The following is a 15,238-nucleotide window of genomic DNA, read 5'->3' on the forward strand; positions in this document are numbered from 1 at the left end:
TGATTCAACTGCTCTGGGTTGAGGTCCAGGCATTGGGGTTTTTAAAAGTGCTCCAGGTGATTGTGATATGCAGACCAGTTTGAGATACACTGATTTATCATCTCTTAAAAATACCTATATTTATCTTTGAGATGATCTTAATTCAATACTTAGAATTAAAATATGCAATTAAATTATTAATAAATTATTTTTTATTATGATAAAATATACCCAATATGTAATAGCAGCTACCACCCATCTGTTGGGGAGACTTGCATGATGCTATGATTCTGAACAGGTTTCAACAGAGCTTCCAGACTAAGATGCACTAGAAAGAAAGGCTTGGCAATCTACTTCCAAAAATCTGCCAGTGCAAACACTATGGATTACACACTGGTCCCACCTGCAACCAGTCATGGGGATGGCACAGGACTGGACAATGCTTCTTTCCATTGTGCAAGCAGTCTCCATGAGTCAGGGACAGACTCCACAGTTGCTGTTAGGTGCTGTTGAGTTGGTTCTGACTCATAGCGACCCTATGTATAACAGAACTATACACAGCCTGGTCCTGCACCATTCTCTCAATCATTGCTGTGTTTGAGCCCATTGTTGCAGCCACTGTGTCAATCCATCTCATGGAGGATCTTCCTCTTTTTCGCTGACATTCCGCTTTGCCAAACATGATGGCTTTCTGCAGGGACTGGTCCCTCCTGATAACATGTCCAAAGTATATGAGAGGAAGCCTCACCATCCTTGACTCTAGAAGCACCCTGGATGTCTTCTTCCAAGCCAGGCTCTTTCATTCTTCTGGCAGTCCATGGTATATTCAATATTCTTTACCAATGCCATAATTCAAAAGCATCAGTTCTTCTTCCAGAGTAGCTAATGACAATACAATAAAGTTTATCATTGCCCAAATTTGAATATGCTGCAAGAAGCAAAACGGTAAAATGGAGGATTGCATATTGCACGGACTTTTAGACCCTGGAAACAGCCTCCTAACTCGATGTCCTCCCCCAACAGTCCATCCTCACACTGGATCCTACCTTTAGGTTCTAGGTAGCTGCAGCCTCGGTATCACTGGGTGCTTGTTACAAATCTAGGGTCCCACCCAGATCTACTGAATCAGAACCTACATTCTTACAAGATCTCCACATTCACACATGAGGAATAGGGTTTAAAGTACAGATCATTCCTTGTCACTTTCAAAGCACAACCTTTGTGTTGCTCCTCCATCCATGTGGTGAAGTTCTTAGCTGGGGAGCATGTGTCTCTGCTGAGAATAGGAGGTGGGGCTTTACTGTCACTCTGCCCTTCTTCTCTGTGCCCATGCTGTATTTTTCATCCTACCAGGTAGTCGTGTAGCATCTTTCATCTTGTGAAACCATGCACTGTTGGGTGGAAATTTTTACCTTAGGAAGTCAAGTTCTTGCTTTTTGGTCTGTACTTATTTCCGAATGCCAGGGTAGGTGGTTGGGGGAGGGGTAGCATTGAAATCAACACTTAGGCTGTTTGGACACATCTGGCTGACTTAGGTTCCTGTGGAGCTCCTTGAATTCTAGTCCTCAGCCTTCTGCTCAGAGATGGCCTCATAATTACAACACTTGGGCCATGATGGGCCTCTGTTGCTCTGGTCTAGAATATCATCTTGACAGCCCAGATTTCATAAATGCCCCATCGGTGAATGGAAGTGTTTGTACTCAAAAGTGAACACGCCAAAGCAGCTCAGACTAATTTTCCCCAGCAGCTTCCTGTCATTTGTGGTGTTCTCTTCATAAACCACAGGGCACGGCAGTAACTAACGGCTGTTTACAGAGCTCTGGCTGTAATTAAGTCAAATTGGATTGGCTCTCTTAGCCTGGTGAGGAAATATACTAACAGCCACTAGGTAAAAGCTGGATGGGGGAAAAAAAAAGTCATTCTTTTAAGTTTTGATGCATGTTCAAACCAATGAGCATGTAAAGGAAGAAACACTTCTGTGGATCAAAATAGAGCTATATGAGAGGCAGCCCTGCAGTGGAGCTCCAGGGCATTGAGGTTAGGAAGAGGCTAGCAAGGAAGCCAGAAAAATACCAGAGAGGAGGCTAGATCTCTGTGGTTGGAATGAGAAGAACACATAAAAGTGGAAGGGAGCACACTCCATGGAGAGATGTGGTGGGATTTGAGAGAAGGTTAGTGGATAGTAGAGTTGCTGGGTGGTAGGAATAATTAACATGCTCAGATGCTACCTGAAAGGTCGATAGTTCAAGTCCACCCAGAGGTGCCTTGGAATAAAGACCTGACAATCTACTTCTGAAAAATCAACCATTAGAAACTCTGTAGAGTACAGTTCTACTCTGATACACATGGGGTCAGTATGAATCAGAATCTACTCAATAAAAAAGCAAGTGGTTTTTAGTGAAAAGTATCAATACTCTCTCTGTGAATAGCCTAGAAATATCTCACCCTAAAAGGTGATATTGCTCCACCTTCTACCCCGGTCATTCTCTGTCACATAATTCATTTTCTCCCCCTTTTGGTAAAATTGATCCTTCTGTAAAGTAATCATAATTATTTAGTTCATTACTTGTTTACTGTTTGTTTTTTCTACTAGAATTTAAACTATGAGAATAAGGACCTTACTTGTCTTGCTCAATGCAATACATTTAGTGTTTAGCAATGCACCTAGCAAATATTATGTGCTCAACAATGTGAATAAATGACTCATATGAGGTTCATGTTTTCCTTTGATCTTCAGGTTTAATCCCCAGAGATAACAGAGGGAAAAAGAAAAGGAGGGGATACCTTTTGTTCTAAATAATCTAGAAAGTAGCTCATCCTTGCTTGCTAATACTCCAGTAGGAAGGCATCAGGGAAAAAACACTGTTCCGCTATAGGAAGGTTGGGGGATTTAGAAGCAGAGGCAGCTATAATGTGAGCAAGCATCGGGGGACTAAGTTACCTGTGTTTAACTGGGGACTCTGATACTAGACCTGGTTTTGGACTTCCTAGTAAGCTGAGAGGGCTTGGGATACCCAAGAAGGATCCAGAGAAAATGAGAACAACTTGAAAAGTTATTTGAAGTAAAAATTGACTTTAAAAATCACTAAAATCATCATCATGAGATAAATGAGAATTTTTAGTTGCAATTCTTTACACTTATGGTTTAGGGTTACTTTTATTTTGAATTACACATGGGCTGAGGGTGCTGTAATACTCTCAGTGTTCTCCAATAGTTTTAATCCAGTCCTTATTGAGCCCAGATATTTCTGAAACTGTCATCAGAATAAAGTGAAGGGCAGGGAAGATAATTGCTCTTTCTGAGTTACTGACAATTTATGTTTAGCTACAGGTTTCAGTAGATAACTGAAGTCCATAAGTTGGTTTATGCAAGATAAAGACAAAATCAGGTTCAAGACAATAAGGAGCCAAGAGGCTGTGCCTGTTGATATGGAAATCACCTTTCTTGAGATCAGAGTTAACTCTCCAAGTGATGTTGAACAGAAGGGCCAAACAGAGACCAAGGGCAAAGAGGAAACTGTGTTCTCATGAGAGATGCTTAGGGTTCCTGGACTCCTGAAGTCCAGTTAGAGAAAAGTAACCTCTGCCTTCCTCCTCCCCACAACATTTTGGCAGGCCTGGGAAGGCTGAGATACAAGCTGGTCATACCACCTGAGAAGCGGCCTGATTTGTGGACCCTTGGTGGGTGATATCCAATAGCCTGTTTCAGGGTTTTCTTTCTTTATTGTTATTCCCCTAATTATCTCCTAGCCTATCTTTTGGTAGACATTATATCCAAGCCTCAGCCATTCTTTAAGGTGTTATTGCTCAGAGACAAGTAGGTCAGGGAAGAAGACAATAGCCAGGACAACTAGTTCTGAGTGGGCAAGAAATTATCTACTAGAAAGGAAGATGGCTGATTGAGGTGGCAGGTGACAGCGAGGATGGATTTGTGTGACATGGAAGTGTCTCCAGAGATATTCAGAAATTGTTGAGGGAAGAAAATTCCCCAGAGACTGAAATTCTAGAAATTCTGCAAAATGTGTTCTCCGACAACGTGGTTTTAAAAACAAAATGACTCATGACAGCTAAAGAAATGTTGAATCTGGATTGCACACTCTTATCCAAATTCTCCCAGAGTTGCTGGCTTTTAACTTTTGGTATATCCTGATTGAAATTGTCTGCTGTTGTGCTTCTTTCTCATCGTTACTCACCGACCATGGCTGACTCACTTCTCCAGTTGATCTGAGTGTTGCTTATGACGTGGCATATCAACAGCCACTGTACCAGCAAAGTGCGGCTTAGCTACCAGGATTTGACAGGCAGCTTCAACAACGCTGTGTGGGACTCATGTGTGATTGGGGCTTTGCCAGGTTCTGAAAGTCAGTCACTGATGCTCAGTGACAGAAGTTTAGGCTGTGGTCATGCACTGCATCGAAGAATGATAAACATGTGATTTCAAAAATATTTATTAATTCAGAGTAATTTCACTTGTTTTTAAGAAAATAATTGACAGGGTCTTGTTCAGTGGACTGAAAATGAAATCTCTTAAAACGTGTCCCTTTAAAAAGCAACTAGAAATTTGCACACATTTGCAGCGTATGATGATCATACATGCGAGGAAAGTGGAACATGGTCAATTTGGTGATTGGCTTGTATCCTCCCTTTAACATGAGTAGGTTTACTCTGTTTTATTAAGAAGAAGGTCCAGGGTTTACTGAGGTCCTTGAACAGGCAAAGGCCTCTGTGGATACCTAGTTAATCCCAAGAACCCCCTCTGCTTTTGCGTCAATGACATCTTTTGCTCCCCAGTAGAAGGTTGAGTTTGAACTTTTTATGGGCTCTGATAACAGCTGGGGTTTCCTTTCTCCTTCTGTGTTCCTGCCACCCACAACCTCCCAAGGGGCAAGATAAAAGAGAACATTATTGCTTTTCTTTTCTTCTCTGCCTTTGATTTCCTCCTCTTTCTTTGTGCTTCTGGAAACTTTAAAACAAGCAAACAAATAAAGTATAACTCAAACCCTTCTAAGTCTTGCTCTACTTCCCAGTGTCTCCCCCCTTTATTGTCCTATACTATTTTCCTGCTCACTTTCTTCTCAGTTCTTGCTTTTTGTTCTCTCCTTTTGTATTGGTTAGAATTTGGATTTGGCTGCCTTAAAAGAGGGCAAATATCAGTGGTTGAAACTAAATAAAAGTTTATCTGTTTCTCATGTAACAATGTGTGCTGGTATGTGATCAGAGGAATGGGACAGGTCCATGGAGGGGGTGGGTCAGGGACCCAGACTCCTTCTATCATGCCTTGTCACCCTTTAGAAGTATGGCCTTTGTGTTCCTGGTCAATGTTAATGCTCCATGACCCCCTACATCTGTATTCCCTCCCAAAGGAAGGAGGAGGGAATATGTGGAGGGAAAGCACCTTTCTGAGGAAATTGCTCTTCTATTCACATCCTTTTGGCCAGAATTTACTCACATGGCCACATCTCATTGCAAGAGAAGTCAGGAGAGAAAATCTCTAGCTGGTGGCCATGTGTTCAGTTAAAACTCAAGGAATTCTGTTGTCAGAGGAAAGATGTAGAAAATGATGTAATGGCACAAGAGTCAGTCTCTGGCATACCTCTTGTTATCAAACTAAACCCACTGCTGTCAAGTCGATTCCGACTCATAGCGACCCTATAGGTCAGAGTAGAGCTGCCCCATAGAGTTTCCAAGGGGTGCCTGGTGGATTTGAACTGCCGACCTCTTGGTTAGCAGCTGTAGCACTTAACCACTAAGCCACCGGGGTTTCAGTTATTAAACTAGATATTGAAAATGATTGACGATTGTGGTAAGGTAGGCCAATCTGTAAGTTACTAATGTGAAAGAAGGAAAAAGTTATAAAATATTCCAGGAAGTCCAAACGTGTAAGTCACCTGATACATGATTGCTCTCTCTCTTTCTCTACATATATACTTATATGTATATAGACATATGTGTGTGTGTGTATATATATAGTTGTTGATGTTAGGTGCCATTGAGTCGGTTCCAACTCAAAGCGACCCTATGTACAAAAGAACAAAACACTGCCTGGTCCTGCACCATCCTCACAACCACTGCTATGTTTGAGCCCTTTGTTACAGCCACTGTGTCAGTTCATCTCATTGACGGTCTTCCCTGTTTTCACTGATGCTCTGCTTAGCATGATGTCCTTCTCCAGGAACTGATCTCCCCTGATAACATGTTCAAAGTACGTAAGATGCAGTCTCGCCATCCTTGCTTCTAAGAAGCATTCTGGGTTGTACTTCTTCCAAGACAGATTTATTCATTCTTCTGGCAGTCCATGGTATATTCAATTTTTTTTTTTTTGCCAACACCATAATTCAGAGGCGTCAATTCTTCTTTGGTCTTCCTTATTCATTGTACAGCTTACACATGCATATGAGGTGATGGAAAATACCATGGCTTGGGTCAGGGGCACCATAGTCTTCAAGGTGACATCTTTTCTTTTTAACACTTTAAAAAAGTCTTTTGCAGCTGGTTTACCTGATACAATATGTCCTTTGATTTCTTGACTGCTTCTTCTAGGGGACTGATTAATGATCCTAGTAAAATGAAATCCTTGACAGCTTCAATCTTTTCTCTGTCATGATGCTACTTATTGGTCCAGTTATGAGGATATTTGTTTTTTTTATATTGAGGTGTCATCTATACTGAAGGCTGCAGTCTTTGATCTTCATCAGTAAGTGCTCAAGGCCTCTTTGCTTTCAGCAAGCAAGGCTGTGTCATCTGAATATCACAGGTTGTTAATGAGTCTTCCTCCAACCCTGATGCTTTGTTCTTTGTGTAGTCCAGCTTTTCAGATTATTTGCTCAGCAAACAAATTGAAAAAGTATGATGAAAGGACACAACCCTGATGTACACCTTTCCTGATTTTAAACCATGCAGTATCCCCTTGTTCTGTTCAAATTACTGCCTTGTTTTGTTCAAATGACTGACTGCCTGTTGGTCTGTGTACAGGTTCAGCATAAGCCCAATTAAGTGTTCTGGAATTTCTGTTCTTTGCAATGTTATCCATAATTTGCTATGATCTGCACAGTCTGTACAGTTGAATGTCTTTGTAGTCAATAAAACATAGGTAAACATCTTTCTGGTATTCTGTGTTTTCAGTCAAGATCCAATTTGACATCAACAATGATATCCCTGGTTCCACATTCTCTTCTGAATCCAGCTTGAATTTCTGCCACTTCCCTATTGATGTATTGCTGCAACTGATTTTGAAATATTTTCATCAAAAATTTACTTGTGTTGCATTAATTATATTGTTTGATAATTTTCACATTCTGTTGGATCACCTTTCTTTGGAACAGGCACAAATATGGATCTCTTCCAGTCGGTTGGCCAGGTAGCACTCTTCTAAATTTCTTGGCACAGATGAGTGAGCGCTTCCAGCGTTGCATCTGTTTATTGAAACAACTCAGGTGGTATTCTGTCAATTCCTGGAGCCTTGTTTTTCAACAATATCGTCAGTGCAGCTTGGACTTCTTCCTTCAGTACCATTTGTTCTTGATCATACGTTGCTTCCTGAAATCGATGAGCATCGACCAATTCTTTTTGGTGCAGTGACTCTGTATATTCTTTCCATTTTCTTTTGGTGCTTCCTGCATACTTCAGTATTTTTCCCATAGAATCCTTCAGTATTGCAACTTGAGGCTTGAATTTTTTTCTTCAGTTCTTTTAGCTTGAGAAATGCTTAGCATGTTCTTCTCTTTATATGTTATTTTACATGTATTAATTATTTTTTTTTTAAGTAAAGATGTCCCTTTAAGGACTAAGGTGTACCTGACTGAAGCCATGGTGTTTTCAGTTGCCTCATATGCATATGAAAGCTGGACAATGAATAAGAAAGACTAAAGAAGAATTGACACCTTTGAGTTATGGTATTGGTGAAGAATGCTGAATATACTATGGACTGACAAAAGAAAGAAGAAATCTGTCTTGGAAGAAGTACAGCCAGAATACATCTTAGAAGTGAGGATGGTGAGACTTCATCTCACATATTTTGGACATGTTATCAGAAGGGACCAGTACCTGGAGAAGGACATCATGCTTGGTACAGTGTCATCAAAAAAGAGGAAGACCCTCGAAGAGATGAATTGACACAGTGACTGCAACAGGGGGCTCAAGGATAACAAAGATCATGAGGATGGCATAGGAATGGGCAGTGTTTCATTCTATTGTATATAGGATAGCTGTGAGTCGGAGCCAACTTGACGGCACCTAACAACAACAAGAACAAGTGAGGATAGAAGTCCTTGTGGTGCAGTGGTGCAGCTGCTCTTTGGAAACTTGATAACTACTTTATTGTGGTGGTGAGAGATAGTACATAAGAGTTGATTAATATGAAACTTGGTACAAGGTATACTCTCAAGAAGTGTTAACTGTGTTATTTCTCACAGGGTAGAAGTTGTTTTAGAAGCTGTATATGGTGTCCCTCATTTGGAAATCCACAAATGAATATAGAAATTGGTATAATGCCATGATGAATTGGGGTAGGATAGGAGCTCTGTGATTAGAAGCTGTGAGAACTCTTTGTGGATCCTCAAGGAAGAAACTTTTGGGGTATCTTAGGTTGAGTGTTTCCAGAAGGATACCCTGAAGACAAGGAATTGAGTGCAAGTAGTCTATCCGGAAGTAGTCTCAGGAAATACTGGTAGGAAAATGGAGCAGTGAGAGATGAGGGGAAGGAAGCCAGTGGGGGCATTTTGGGGCAGGTTACTGATGTGGGCAGCTGGGGCTTAATTCTGTGGGGAATATCCACCTGAGGAGCTAGAGGTTCACCAACTGCTACAAGTCACTAATTGAAGGCTGCTTCAGGTGATATTAGCACCTTGGCGCTCTGCCTGCTCCACCTTCCTGTTCAGTGGGCCAAAGAAAGCACTCAGGCAAAAAGCCACAAGTGCTTGCAGTTGGAAGCAATACAACTTACTAGCTTGTTAGTGCTGAGGGGATGTGAGTGAGGCACTGACAGGGTCTGCTACACTGGGTGGCCTTGCCTATGGTATAGATTCCACTTGTGGTCTGGGGCGATGCCTGTGAAGGAGGTGAACAATGCTGACTCTTGCATCTTACAGGTATTTTATGACCCCATCTAATTGAGGATAATTCGGTCATTTGTGCTGTTTAATAAAAACCAGACCCCTCTGATATCTGCTATAAATCAATGCCCAAGACATTTTATTTTTCCAGAAATGAAGGCTGATGTGATGGGTAGTTTTCTACTTCATGGATCAAGAAAATTTGACAGTTTATCTTACAGTCTAAAGGTAAGATTCTAAGTTTATTTGATCTAAATTAGGGTCATTATTGATTGAAGGCTTTTACCAGGTACTATGCCAAGCATATCATTGTGTGATTTCATTTAATCTTCATGGCTTTCCCACAAGGTATACATTATCCCCATTTTGCAGATGTAGAAGTTGGAGCTTAAAGCATTGAATAAAATATCAGGTAGTTGTATCTTCACTTTTATGCAGCACTGAATGCTTATGCTACGAGTAATATGCTACGAGTATACTTGGGAATTTAGGTCATTTAGGTCACTTCGTATAATTTTGCCTCAAACTCCAGAAGAAAGATGTCACGTCGATACTACCATCTTGTTTTGCTTACTCTCTAATTTCGTGTCATTGCCTCAGTCTTTTCCTTATCTTTTTTTCTTGTTTGCTTCTCAAATGTCTTAAGCCTGGCAGAAGAAAGAAAATTGTTGGAGGTTAGCTTGTGAGAGTACTAGCTTATTCTGAGCACTAATGACAAAACTGCAGAAAGGAAACTAGAGGCGTTTCAGAAGGGATACCTTGACAAAACAGCAACCATCTTTGTGCATGACTGTCATAAGGCAATCTCTATCATTTGCACAGGCGCTGCACTGTGTAGAAGGCCAGTCTTTCAACTTTCTTTTAAAAATAAATTTAATACTTCTTAAAAGTCTTCTTCCTATTTAGTCAAATCAGAAAGTGCAGGTCAATAATGCCTTAACCCTGTCAGAGCTGGGCCCACCTGGGAATGCAACCAAGTAGATGCAATGTGCTTTTAATTCTTGGCTTTTTTTTTTCTAGGCTGCCATTATGAGTGCCAGTGGGGAGAGCAAATCCTGTTATGTGGACGTATTTCCAATCTGTTAGCACAAAATTTAACTCCTTTTATACAGACTAGTAAATAGCCCTCAGATGGTAGTGAAGGGTAATTGTAGCCAGTGGAGGAAAAGGGAGCCGGTTATTTAGTCCAAAGCTCCACCTCCCTTCGATGCCTTGGAGCAATCTGGTCCTTCAGGAGCAGAGTCTGCCATTGGGATGCATAATTTCTAAAGGAAGGTCTGATTGAATTTGTGCTGTACGGCTCTGCTGAGTGAACGCATTGGTGGAAGATCATCGATGTTCTGGAGGATGCTTCTTTAGCAACCGGTCACCCCCTTTGGTTTCTTCCCTATGATTGTGCACAGCAGCCTGACGTAAAGAGCTAGCCTTTTTTGAGGTGTGAAAATGCACGAACTTGTGCTATTATTTTGTCGTCCTGGCTAATGCGGAGGTCAGCAGTGTGGATGAGTCTTCACTGTTAAGAACTTTTGTAACCTCTACTTTCCTCTCTGTTCCTGAAAGCTCCCTTGTGATAGTTTTCTTTTTAGGCTTTCAAGAACATAATCTATAGCGTATTTGATATATGTACATGTATGTATTTTTTTCAAGATTATATTCATTTATTCTATTCATTAAACGCTGAACAGTGACCCTATGCTGCGGCCTGTACTAAGTACAAGTACATAAAGACAAATAGAATATAAATCCTGCTTTCAAGAAAGTCACAATCTTATCAATAAAACAAATTAATGTTACCATATTGCATGACCTCTTAGGTATAAATAGAGAATTTACAATTCATACAGTTTATCCAGATATAAATGATAATCCCTTCAAAAGCACTAATTGTACATAAAATCATAAGATCTTTTACTATAACATGTGCTTGCTCTGCATGATAAAAATATTAGAGAAGAATATATTTTTGTCATAGGCATCAATATCCAAACTCTAAATTACTCTGCCACAGGTCTGCAAATAGAATTTGATTGTACTTTTATCATGTCTTGGGAGATATCAAGAGCTTAAGATACTGATATATATTACAGGGTGTGAATTTATTAACCACTTTGCATTAAATGAATTTTTATTTCCTATTTTTTGACATATCAAAATTTGGCATTTCAAATGGATATTTGCTTTAAAACATCATATTGAGCAAAGAAGAAAACAACTGAGGGAGGATCTCAGGATTAAGTTTAGCTTCAAAGACTGTAAACTGGGAATTTAGGCTGCAATTTGACTCCTGAAAAAAGAAGATGACTACAGTCTTCTAACTAATGAATTTTAATCTCCCTGATCTTCTGTGTGCTGAAAAGTATAGATTTACTTTAATTTAAAACCTTCAAAATATCTTTGATTCAGTGTTAATAGGTAAAGTCAATGTAGCCCTGTTTTAAGAATGTTATTTCAAATGAAAGTAGAGATACCATTTCAGAGCTATAGTTTAGTGATGTCGAGTCAAGGTTTTCTTTTTTTTTTTTTGGTGTTTTAGAAAATTATTGTTACCCATCACTTTTTGGAAGCTACACTGGTGTGTTAAACTAAGTCATTTGGGATTAAATTAAAATAACCATAGAAGTGAAAACATGACTAATACTGCTTGAGGGATGGTGACAGTGAATATTTTATGCCCAAACATCAATGACATTATGAAGAGTCCAATTTCAGTAATAACCACCAACCTTGCGATTTCAAGTTTTCAACAAATAGGTAGATTTATTTGCCGACATTCATATACCTCTCTACATCTCATCACAACTCTTCCAGAACTTTCTATGACAGAAACCTAGACACAAAAGATGCACTCAGCTGGCTGGTGGTAGGTAGGCTGCTAAGGCATTCTTTCCTCTCTGGAGAGCTGATGTGAACCAACCCTCTTTGCTGTCATTACACCACAAGGTCTTTACCTAACAACTTTTGTGGGATAGCATTTAAACCAAGCCTCATTAATCATGATTATGGAAACTTATATACTATTTTCTTGCATACCTGGAGATGCTTCAAAGCAGGAGGAAAAGAGAATCAGAAATGTTTCAAACTTGGCCCAGTTAAGAGCAGAGGAAGAAAGGGCACTGAAAGGGAAGATTAGCCTCCATATTTGTTCTCTTTAGCCAATCTCTTGATGATATTCTCAATTCTTGTGGCTTCATTTTCCTTCTATATTAAGTAAAATTACTTGGGGACACCCCAAAACCTAGATTAATCTCATTGTCTACTTTCTCTGGATCTGCATCTGTTCTCTTGAGTAATTCTAGAAAAATACCACATACCTAGGCAGATTTATATTTTTATGGCCCCCAGCCACAACTGAGTCCTCAAAGTTACTTGAGAATCTTTTCCCACTCTATGTCCCTTAATCATCTCTCTTCCTTCCTCCCACTGCCTATCTTAAGCACCCTCTACCCTTAAACGTTTGACTCCATGACTTCCTCTTTTCTGCTCAGATTACTGTACATTTTAAAGAGAAAAAGGAAACCATTAGGTGGCACTCTCTCAACTCCTGATACCATGCCATACCTACATTGCTTTTAAACTTTCCTTTTCACACACACACACACACACACACACACACACACACACAAACTATGCATGACTGTATTTGTTTTAAGGGCAAGGGAAAAGAGTTTATTGAGTATCAGGCACTGTGCTAGATACTTCTCCCACGGGTATTGTTGTGTAAGTATAGCTATCTCTATTTTACTCTGAAGGTAACTAACATTCAGAGAGATGAACTTGTCCAAGGCCACAATGTAGTTTGCAAACATTCACAGCACATGAAGTTCCAATGTAAATCTCTTAAGAAAAAGACGAGGCTTGCACTTGATTTGGGGGATACAATGCCTTTACCATAGCATTATTTTTGTTTCAGTGCCATTAACCACACTATTTTTCCAGCCTGTTTTTCCCCACTTGCTCAAATGAGTCAGAGATTTCAAAAGCTTAAAAAGGTAATTGAATAAGCTGTCCTTGTAAAAGAACTTTGGGTTTAAGGAGGTTCGACTATTCCAGCTTATTTTAAAGATGAAAATTTACATTTTTAAGATAATTGCATGTTTCTTTTGATAAAGCAAAAACATTCACAGACACAGGCGCTCTTTCAGACTGGTCTGCTGTGCTGGCTAAGGGCTGTGATTAAAAAAAAAAAAAAAAGGGTAGCTTGTGGTAATGATTCTTCTACTCCCTAGGGAGAAGTAAGTCATGCGGGTCTTGGCATGTAAAGGAAGAGCAGACTGGCTCAGTGGGTCACCCTTCACATATAACTCAACACTGCCTTTCAAAGCCAAAGCCTTAACTTAGAAGGCCACAAGAGAAGGCTACACAGAGATGGTTAAGAAGCAACAGACAGGAGGTCCTGGAAAGTAAGCTCAACTAAAGTTGTATAGTTGTACACTTGCAATACATCATTTAAAATTTCTGAGTGTTTCCATAATATGTATTGAACTAATATTCTTCGGTTGCTCTTTCTTTGTGTCCTTTGCTAGTCCCTCTGCATCTTCCCTAACTCCAAACTTTTAAGGGCCTAGAGCTTATTTCTATCTACATTCACTTAATGAGTTATCTTTTCCTGCCTCAAGTGCCTTCTGGGAGCTGGTAACTCCCAAAGTTATATCTTCAGGCCAATCTCTCCCCCAAACTCCAGACTTACATGTAAGGACCTCCTTGACATTTCCTCTTGGTGTCTAATAGACTTTTTAATTATAACATGTCCAAATAGACTGATCTAATCACCAACCCTCTGTCTTCCATCAGCTTGTCTTCTCTCAACCTTAGTAAAAATCTGTCTTTCCAGTTGCTCAGGCTATAGAACTTTTGAAGCATTCTTGATTCCTCCCTTTCTCTCATTCTCCACATATAAACCATCAAAAAATCCTATTGGCTGTCTCTCCAAAATATATCTGGAAGCTAACCACTTCTTATGGCATATACTTCTATCATCCTGGTCCAAGCCACTGTCTTCTCTTACTGCCCACCCCCCACTCTTGCCCTACAGTCTATTTTCAACACAGCAGTCAGTGTGACCCTTTTAAATGAGATTTAAAAGAGATTGCATTCTTCTTTTGCTTATGACCCTCCAGTGGCTTCCCTATCACTTGAAACATAAGCCAAAGTCCTTACAGTGGTCTGCAACACTCCCTGCGATTTGCTTCCCACCTCTATGCATTTCCTCTTTGATCAAGTCTCTTACCACCCTACCTACTCCACTCCAGCCATACTGGTCTCCTTGCTAGTCAATGAACATTCCAGGCATGCTCTCAGGGTCTTCCTGATCCTCCTAGTTAAAATTACACCTACTCCATCCCATCACTTCCTGCCTTCCTACCATGATTGATTTTCTCCATAACTCTTATCACCATCTGACAAAGCAAAACAAATAAATAATGTTATAAAATAGATTAGTGGTTGTTATATTGATGAGATTTAATAGATTAGTGGTTGTTGTATTGATGAGATTTACAAGATTAGATAGTGTCTTAAGCCAATCTCTTTTGAGATATAGAAGACAGAAGCGAGCACAGAGACATGGGAACCTCAAACCACCAAGAAAGCAGTGCCAGGAGCACAACGCATCCTTTGGACCTGAGGTTCCTGAGCTGAAATGCTCCCAGACCAAGGAATGACTGATAATAAGGACCTTCTTCCAGAGCCAACAGAGAGAGCCTTCCTCTGGAGCCGGCACCCTGAACTCGGACTTCTAGCCTACCAGACTGTGAGAGAATAAACTTCTTTGTTAAAGCCATCCAATTGTGTTATTTCTGTTACAGCAGCACCAGATAACTAAGACAGTGTGTCATTTAGATAGACGAGAGGTTTTTTGTAAAAAGTATAGCAAAGCCTGTGCAGGGAGTTTCTGAGAGCTTCACTTATTCTAGTGCCCAAACCTCAGGGAGAGATTCCTTGGAGTAGCCAATAGGGCAAACGTGACACCACCTCCAGCGAGTGGCTTACAATGAATATTCCTTCACAGGGAACAGTCAATCCATACTGAGAGTCACAGCTGAAAAGCTATGTCTCATACCCCCCAATGTTTTTCTTCCAAACTTAGGCAACTCCAGGAGCAGAAATGGTAGCAATTTCTAATTCAATTAAGTACGAAAGGGTATCTAACCCACTCAAGCCCTGGGTTACAGAATCAGAGAGATGGGATAGTGCTATGAACAGCCTCTACT

The 15,238-nt window shown here is 40.2% G+C and overlaps 1 long non-coding RNA gene across 1 annotated transcript; it reads left to right on the forward strand.

Moving 5' to 3' along the window:
- The first annotated feature begins 8,942 nt into the window (after positions 1 to 8,942).
- LOC126061486 (uncharacterized) lies at positions 8,943 to 14,801 on the forward strand. Its single transcript, XR_007513813.1, has 4 exons — positions 8,943 to 9,065; positions 9,181 to 9,257; positions 13,256 to 13,429; positions 14,569 to 14,801. It is a non-coding gene; the product is annotated as an uncharacterized LOC126061486 (long non-coding RNA).
- The last annotated feature ends 437 nt before the right edge of the window (positions 14,802 to 15,238 follow it).

This window comes from Elephas maximus, chromosome 2, assembly GCF_024166365.1.
Source record: "Elephas maximus indicus isolate mEleMax1 chromosome 2, mEleMax1 primary haplotype, whole genome shotgun sequence".
Lineage (NCBI taxonomy): Eukaryota > Metazoa > Chordata > Mammalia > Proboscidea > Elephantidae > Elephas > Elephas maximus.